At 42.5% G+C, this 9,438-nt stretch overlaps 1 long non-coding RNA gene across 1 annotated transcript in view; it reads left to right on the forward strand.

Annotated features, from left to right (window-relative positions):
• LOC132070409 (uncharacterized) overlaps nt 1-8,580 on the forward strand; it is a 28,349-nt gene extending 19,769 nt beyond the window's left edge. Inside the window, exons 3-4 of the long non-coding RNA XR_009417977.1 lie at nt 2,821-2,982; nt 8,478-8,580. This is a non-coding gene — a long non-coding RNA (uncharacterized LOC132070409). The remainder of the gene's footprint in view (nt 1-2,820; nt 2,983-8,477) is intronic.
• The last annotated feature ends 858 nt before the right edge of the window (nt 8,581-9,438 follow it).

The raw sequence follows: 9,438 nt of genomic DNA on the forward strand, positions 1-9,438 counted from the left end.
TATCTCTTTTCTCTTAATGTAATATCTCTAGTTGGCCACAAAGAGGAAGTTCACTGTCAAAAAAATACCTGAAAAAAGCTCACCATAGATAGGAAAATTGAGCAAGAAAAAAAAAACCTTTATCCTGCTCATTACTTTGTCATATTACCTGAACAGCCACCCCTTTGCATTTTTGCCAGGGACTTTTTCATGCCAATGCTTAGGTTGGTGCTGTAGCAGGGAAGCAGAGCATCCTCAGCCCCTGAAGCTCTGAGCCCCTCTTCTGCGCTTGGGCACTTCCTCATGCCAGCGCTGGGTTGTCATCTGGAGCAAAAGCGTGGGCATCCCAAAGCTTCTTGGGAAGTGGGAATGTGCTTCTGTATATACAGTCATTGCTAAATCTAGTGGTGAGTTACTGTGCAGACTTTTGGACCAGCTGTAGCTTGTTATTTGCATGACTGTGTTATTCCTGACTCATGCTTTATTTTAGGGACATTAACCTGCCTGTGTGCTTCTGCTGGTGACTTACTGGTAACCTTCTGTGCTATGCCAAGCTCAAGACTCCTCAGTAAAAGACTCTTTGTGAGTCTTCATTTTAAACCCTTTTTTGTTTGTTTTTTAATGTCTCCTTCTCTTTCCTACCCCCTCCTGTGCCCTCTCTCTTTCTCTTTTTCACCCTGTTGTCTCTTACTCTCTGTTTTTTGTTTCTCAGTCAGAGAGGGCATCCACACCATGAGCTGGGTAAGGACATGTCACCTGTAATCTCTCTACTGCCAAAACCCATCATTACCTTGCTGAGAGATCTAGCGACCAGCTCCCTATCCACAGAAACAGCCCAGACAGCAGCATCTCCCTAAACTGGGAACCAGGGCTCCAACAGAAAGCCTCAATTTGTCTAGGTCCCTGTGGGCTGGAAAGAGAATAGGTAATTAGGCAAACCTCCTCAGCCCACCATCACCAGCAGTAGCAACAGGTTGGATCTAATTCTCAGGCTGGAACAGGGCAGGGCAGAAGACACAAATCCTGATGTCAGCTGGAGTCGCTTCAGGATGCTCCCTCCATCCCTCCCACCATCAAAGCTATAAGCACCCTGTCTCCTCCCTCATTAGAGCTAGGAAGAGGGAAGAGAGGAGCAGAGAGAGGGAAGAGAGGAGCAGAGAGGAGCAGAGAGAAGGGGAGATTGTCAAGAAGGAAAGCAAGAGAGGAATTAGCAAGAAAGATAGCAGGTAAAGAAAGAAACACATAAAGAAACTGCATGTTCCTCTTAGTTTAATTACTGTGTCTTTTTTATCTCTTTCTAGTTAAGTTAAGCTAACATGATCAACATTTTGCCTGGTTTTTACTCCTGATCATTCAGCACCTTTTTTTAATCTTCGAAATCAAAATATTTTTTTTCAAATTACAAATTACCTTGTAGAGCATTTCTCCACCAAAATGTAACCTTATGTGGTTGAACATGATAAAAAATTGCATGGAATTACAGCTCTGGATAAGGTAGACAGAACCATATCAAACTAGCAGTGCTTTCAGTTAAAAATTTGATGCTAAAGGTACCTAACAGCCACGAGATATTTGGTGTTGGATAGTCGTTTACCAGGGCAAAAATGTCAAGTGACAGTAGGTTAGCATCAGGAGTTGACCTTTTATGAACCTGGAGACTGTAATTTCTCCTTTCTGTGACTTTTTGTCATTTGTCTGCTTCCCTCAACAGGAGTCCTCAAAGTGGGAAGATTAATGTCTCATGTTTCATTGCCTAAAACTTGCCAGCCTGGTTTAAAGACTGTATTGCAAACACTGTATCATTGCATTACTATATTTGCAAACACAAATTGCCCTTGGTAGCGTAATTCAGGGGTAGAAGGAGGTGTATGGGGTCAAAGGGAAAGCACAGTCACCAAGTTCTGCATACTCCTGGCTGACCAAGGAAAGCTTATGGAAAATAACACATGGTGGGGCTTCACATAGGAATTTTCACCCACAACCTCTTCTTGCTGCTCTGGCTTGGGCTGTGACTGAGCCTGACTGGTGGCAATGATTCCCCATCTCCTTGATGTCTGGGAAAGTTTCCCACTATCAAGGGATTTCCTTCTGCCAGGACCATAACCATCTTCTTTCTTAACCCTCTTTTCTTTTTCATTGTCACTTCTTTTGAGATTTTTTTGGCAATTCTTTCCAAGCCACCAAGGCCTACGTTTCACAATCTAAATAGTGTATGTGCACATAATTAAAAGCACAATATGCTGTCAGTCTCCTAACAGGTGTTTCTGATTCACATCTCTATTAACAAGAGAATTTAGGGCAAAAATTGATAACCAGCATATATTAGTTGCAACTAGCAAGCAGCAGGCCTCTGCCTGATGTTCAAAATCTCATTTTGGGCCATTCACACAGACATACATATACACAATTTTCTTCTGTCTGTTAGCATTCACAGTTTAAGCTCTTACTCGTCTACAACATCCACAGTTCATTGTTAACCACTGAGGGATTACCTGTCAAGGAATAAAGCCTGGGCTGTGAAGATTTGCACTTTGTTGGAACATGTGTGACACCTCCTCTCCCAGCAGACTCACTGGATTTCTGCTCAGGCTGCTCTTCCCAACCCTCTGTACTCTACAGTGCCTAAAGGAAATTTGTAGAAACTAAGCATCCCTAACACAATTACAAGTGAAATTGGGATGAACTCTGCCAGCTTGGGCTCTCATGGGCTGCTCTTCACCTAGAACACAAGAAAATGGGCAGCCAAAGGGAGGGTAAGTGGGATTTCCTGAAATTAATGAAAGAGATGACATTTCCTTTTTGGTTTTTTTTTTTGTTTTGTTTTGTTTTTTTAATCTAAAGGAATAGGGTCTGACCTGGTGGAAATTCCATTACTCGGGAAAAGCTGGCAAAAAAACCCTGACATGCTTCACACTTCTGACCTATTTAAGCATTCCCATCAGTGTCATCATCACAGAGCCAGTCATCCATCTAGGGAAGGAAAACCATACCATGTGACTTAGGGTAAGTAATGTTTTTCAAACAACTTCAAGAGAAATAGCAATGTGCTTGGAGAGTTTTTGGGGTGAAATATATCAAGAAAATTATTTGGTAAGAATAATTCTTGCAGTGCTATTTACTGTCACACATTCGTATCAGGAAGTAGAAAAGGACATGTGGGACAGAGAGCCAGAGAGAAAGAAAAGAAGGCAAATCTCCTCCCACACACTGAAAAGATGCACCACTTCCGCATTGCTTTGAACTAAAAGAGCCCAATAATTATGATTTCACATTTCCAAGTGTACTAAGCCCAGTACTACACAAATAGCCTCACTGTAGTAATATGCTGCTAGCCACTAATCCTAACCCTGAACACACTCTCCAGAATGGATGAAGCACTAATTCTGGTTGTGGCTAGCCTTCTGTTGAGTGTTCATTAACTCTGTATCACCCAGGTCTTCATTAAACCCTTTTTATCTTTTGATGCGCTCATCCTGACATGTCTTGAATGGTCAAAACCCAGACTGTATGCTCACAAAATGGGACAAGATTCAGGGACATCAGCTAAGAGTATGATTTGTACTGGCTCATGAAAGAATAGCATCTTACAGATTTTTAGTCATGTAAACCAGAGCCTGCTATGGTTTTGCCAGGAACAAAGCTGCTGGGTGGCCTTCCTGTGAGCAAGAGTTGGCTCCTGGGATAGACAGTCCAAATGCCTGCAATGCAGGCCAACCTGAGCTCTGTTCCCAATGAGAATTTGAATCAAGATCCAATGAATCAAGATTCAACTGTCTTGGCTAGTACTTTTCAAGAATTTGTAAGACCGTAAGACCTTCCCCTAGAAAGCACCTCGTGCGTATGTTGGTTTAAGTTGACAGAGCTCAGAAATGCACAAGGCCAGAGCAAGGCTCACGCTGACTCCCTGAAACCAACTCTGCAGGGACTTTGTCACTCCACCCTTCTAGTGAATGGACACAGAGGTGTTTTCAACTTGGAAGATGATAAAGAGTTTTTCGTTCAGTGATCCTATCTAACAGCAAAAGGCTGTTGCACTAAAACTGCTCTTGTAAGGAATCTTGTTCCAAACCAAAGTTCATGTAGCAAAGAGAAGACTGCATGAAGACCAGGTCCTGAACAGATGCTTAAGTCTATGCATGCAAGCAAATCTTTTAATGCCGTAGGACTTGCTCCCAGAAGTTACTCTACTCGTGTGTACACTGGGCACAAGGCAATTCTTTTGCAGCAGAACAATGAGTTCACAACCCCTCAGCAGAAACAATTCTGGTTTCTGTACATTTTCTTTCATTTTTGAAGCAATATATCAGCTTTTCAGTATCTCCCTGAAAAAGGAGATTCCTGTCTGATAGAGCACAGCAACAAAAGGGAGCACAGATTTTTATGGCTTTTGTCATCTTTTAATATTATTTTATGAGCTGTGGTTATAGCAGTTTCAAGCCATAGCCATTGCATGCTGCTTTGTTTCTACTTATCAGACGCAAAGCCAAAATGAAAAGAAAAGCTAACATGTTTGACATGCTTCATCCTGTGCAAGAGAGCAGTCCATAACAGTTTGGAAGAAAACACTGAATTGAAAAAATAAGGAAAGAAATAAAGAAAAAGAAAGGAAAGCTCTTATTTTTATAGAATTATTATTTGAAAGCCATGGTATATGACTCTGTAGCTGAGTGGTGTAGCTGTACATTGCACAGGCTAGTGTATGCCTCTGACATGCTAAACACTGATATCTCCTTATAATGATGTGTTAATGTAAAGGGAGTGATTTTGCAAAATTTTATGCCTTATTAAGGAAATGATTCAAGCCCAGGAAATGTGCGGGTTAAGTACTTGCTTTCATAAACATGGGTTATGGTGGAAAAAAAGATTTTAGATATTATGTGGAAAAATGCAGTAAAAAGTGCTGAATTAGCCCATTCCATTGCATTGAATTGTTCAGCAATTATGGTCATCCCCCAGCCTATAAAATTAAAGTATATGATGAAAACCCAATCTAAAGATATCCACTGCTGTGCTGCTGAAGACATAGCATCTCATTCTTTAGAGTCACTTGGGGCTTCAATGACCAACCAAAGTTAACCAAGGAATAAGTTTGAACTAGCTACAGTCACAGTCTGGGGCTGCTCTCTGCTCTTTCCTTTCACTTCTCACACCATCCACACTGCAACTAGGAATTGCAGCAGATTTTCCGGGGCTCAGACGTGTTCTTTGTAAGGAGATCTCCTACAAAGTGCTCAGTTGCAAAGCAAGAGCAGCGTTCTGCGCTCTTCATTCCAGAAGGCAGGATCAAGCCACCAGGCAGTGTGATGGGGATGGCCCGTCTCGCTGTGGAAGGAAACTGTGCTGGGTGGGGTGGAAGAAATAATTTCCAAATATTCATTTGAACTTGCAAGCCACTTTGTATTTCACCATTTTCCCTAAGCCTTCATGTTGCCCTCTCCACAGCCATGTCAGTGCTGGGGATGTGTAAATAAGCACGCATGCTCTTCATGCACATGCTTGAGCAGTGTCTGTAAGTCCCTTCCAGGCCAAATCTCTACCTGACACTGATCTTCTCAGTGCTATTTATGATCTAGTATTTACTAGAGATATTCACACCTAGTGGATATTAACTTAGAAGACCTTTCAGCTCCAAAACCTGACCCTTCTTTCTTGCCTTGTCTTGGTTGCCTCTCCCCAAAGTTCAGAAGCAGTAACTTTAGCCATATTCTTTTTTCCTAACTTTAAAAATAATAATGTGTCTTCTCAGTATAAAATGTCTGTCTCCTCCACTCCCAGCCTCCTGGGGTTGCCATGGGCATGGTCTGTAAGTTATGTGGAGGCACTCAGCCCTCAGCTCAGCTCTAGTCAAACATTAGCTGCAATGTTTACCCTTGTGTAATCTTCAGTTTTGCATTAATTTAATACTGCTCAGCACTTTTTAACATATTCAGCAAATCCATGGCACATAGTGTTTTGTGTCTGTATCTCCCCCATGAAACCAGGTTTTGATTTTTAACCAAACTCATCAAAGCAAACTCCTCATAATACTCTCCCTCTACTTGGATCTTTACATAATTAAAAAAAAAAGTTGTCATAATTCAGCTATACTCTGAGGGTTTTTTCCCTTTTACCTTCAAGGACAGCAAATTGGAAATTATTTTCATTTTTCTTTCACATTTCGCAAGCAACATGTTCTAGTTGGTTTTGAGCAGCAGAAGGTAGTAAGCATCTCCCAATTAATAATTCTCAGGTAATATCATGGCCTCTTCGAAGCACAGATCCCAAGCAATTCAGTTCATAACACAAGCAAATAGAATTTCTTGGAAGCTCTGGCTAGAGGACAGTCAGAAACTGAATGGGCACACGTTATCTTTTTTAATCAGTCTTCCCTCTTTGAGCCTTCTTCTGAGCAAAATAAAACAAACAGAAACCTTGGACTATGTAGTTAGAAAGCCACTAACCTCCTGGCTTCAAAACTGCAAAAATCCCACTGAGCTGGAAAAATCAGCAACTAAAGCCACACAACTTGGATATCTCACCCCAGCCCCGTTACAGGTAATCCCACCAAGAAGAGGGAAGGGATTTTGTTAAAGCAAAGACTGAAGTAAAGTAAAAACAAGACCTGGGACTTTTTGGCTGATCCACTCAATAATGATCCAGAATTTCATATCCATCAAGGACACTTGTACAACTCCCACCACACAGAAGAGTGGGCAATCGGGCTCTTGCATCAGCATTTGAATTGCATGATCTTTTCTGGACTGGTGAGGTACTTCAGCGCATGCATCATCCCACCTACACCTATTAGTAACTCTGCAAGGATCAATGGCTGTGCATTGAAAAGATTCCTAGCTCTTTTTGTTTCATTGTGTGGGGGCTCAGGCAGAGCCTGGAGAAGAGCAGGAGGAGCTGGAGGCAGTGGGGACCATTTTCATCCATGTCACAATGCCCTGGTGAGAAGCTCTGGCAGCAGCAAGGGCACTTAGGCTGTGGTTAGAGGCACAAAGTCCAAGAAAAAGAGCTGCTTGAGCTCCACCACTTCCCCTTGCAGCTGATTTTTCATCAAATCTCCCTTACTGTTCTGCTCCCACCCCAAGGACTTGACATGTCTGAGCATGGCCCTCCAGGAGGGGGGCTGCCCTCAGTCTCCAGCACGCTAAATTTAGCACAAACAGCAAAAATCCCAGCACAAACAAGGGAGAACACAGAGCTTGCTGTTCCTTGTACATGAAACAATTCCCTTCAACTTACTGACACACATCACTTCCTTTCTTGTCCCATTTAGGGAAGTGTACAATTACGTGTGCGGCCGGGAGCTGGGAGAGCCAGGCCGGTGCTGCTGCACGGTACCCACTGGCTCCACGCTCCCCAGGGACCCCCTTGATCTGCTCACGCCTGTCTGAGGCCCTGCTCAAGCCAAAGAGATTAAGGAAAAGTCAGTGAGAATTTAGGCACGCCTGGCTCCAACCAGCCGTTTGCACCAATTCACAAAGGGAAAAGCTTGGAAGTGTTTCCAAAAATACAGGCCATTCATGTGAGTTGAGTCTGCAAGGGAGCCTAACGTGCTGACTTTCCCCATAATCAGGGTTTACCTCAACTCTGTTTATTCTCTAAACTCTGGTTTCCCAACAGAAACAGCTCATCACACTACACCCTGGCTTGACAAATGTGCAGAAGGCTTTTGTAAAGAGCTAGAAGTAGAACAACCCAGCTGTTTCTTTAATGAAAACTGTTGTTAGCAAACTATCTCCTCATTTTCCCCAAGCATTTTTTTGGGGAAAAGAAGATATTAATAATAATTACATACAATGGGAAGTTGCCAGATTGATGGCACTGAAAAGGAAGGGAGTATCTCAGCCCATGGACAATTACCAGTGTGAACAGTAGCAGCATAGCTGTCCCCACAGCCTCTGGTGAGGGAGCAGAGGAGGGAACCCAGGCTTTATTCTGGAAACAAGTGAATTATTCAGAGCAAGACATTTGCCAGTGTGCTTTCACTTTTCTTTTTTTATACTTCTGATTTGAGGGCCGAATTTTTGCAGGGTGCTTATGATTTCAGAGATTTCTTTCTCAGAATTGTTGAACAGCTCTTGGCCCACATGACATCCACAAACTATCCACAATGAGGTTGCACAGGTTGAACAGAGTGAGGGAGGTTAGATCTGGATGCAGGTTGGGGTTGTAGGCCACCAAAAGCTAGGGAAAGAACTCACACTGGACAACTTCCACACCAGGGCTCAGCCCAAAGGCCAGACTGATGCTGCATGTTCCTTAGCAGATGAGAGAAGGCAAGAGCTCAGTGTCTGTGCAATGCAAACCAAGTCTGTGGTTACTGTGCTCATTGATCAATGTCAGTCCACCCATGCAGTAATATCACATTAGCTGTGCTGCATCCACACAGCTACCAGGGGAGGTACAGAATGTACATGCAGATGTAGTCACCAGGCTCATTATTTTTCTGTCCCTATCACTTTTGTAATCAAATGTCAGGACTGAATACCTGTATTTATTTCTTTCAGCATTTGCCTGGCTATCGACCTGAGTTTCCATTGAAGAGGGGCACGAACAGCATCAGCACAAATTAAGTTCTCAAAATAAATCAAATACTTATGAGAAAATAAATGCACACTATTTTGTCTTGTTTGATGCTACTACAGGATGGACCCACAAGAACAGTGTGGAGGAGAGACAGTGATTTTCCTGCAGTAGGATGGCTAATAAATCAAGGGCAACACAACCTGGACCAAATTCAAACCACTGTAGGCTCTTCCCTTGTATTACTGCCAAACCCTGAGCCACTCAGTTCTTCTCTGTCTCACCCCCCAAAAAATATGTTTAGATTCCAAACACAAAGCTTAATTGTTTATTAAGGAAGTGGTTATGATGGGTAAATAATGTTGTTGTGGAAGAAAGAGCAGGAAAGTTTTACAAGATGAAGTAGAATTTATCATCATCTCCTCCAGATACACTCCCTCGCCCCTTTGTTCTTTTTTTCACTTTTGCTTTAATTCCTATTGAAATAGAAGTCACTTCTCTGGCTGTGGACAGGATGGTATGCAAAACCCACACAGGATGACTGCATTGTATTGATATCATGAAAAAAGATCAACTTTCCTTTTATTCATAGCCCTCTGAGACCTCTGATTAAACATGTGGCCTTGTTTAACCTCTGCTTTATTCTCTCAGTGCAGGTGCTGTAACTACAAACCAAACACGTTCTACACCCTGTTGCAGTGAATTGATGTATCTCCTGTTAAACAAAATAAAATCATGCATGGTAACTGAACTGAATTTTTCCCGTTGAGGGTGTAAGACTGAGAGCTGGTACCTAACTATCTATTCCATGTAATGATACCCAATGAAAGCAACACAAAAATCTGTAATCACTGGCTGTAATACTTTGGCTGCTTGGTTTATGTGACTGAATTAATCTCTCCATCATGTCCTGTGGAGTTGTATCTGGGGCAGACTCACACTAAT

The sequence above is a fragment of the Ammospiza nelsoni genome, chromosome 2 (assembly GCF_027579445.1).
Source record: "Ammospiza nelsoni isolate bAmmNel1 chromosome 2, bAmmNel1.pri, whole genome shotgun sequence".
Taxonomy (NCBI): domain Eukaryota; kingdom Metazoa; phylum Chordata; class Aves; order Passeriformes; family Passerellidae; genus Ammospiza; species Ammospiza nelsoni.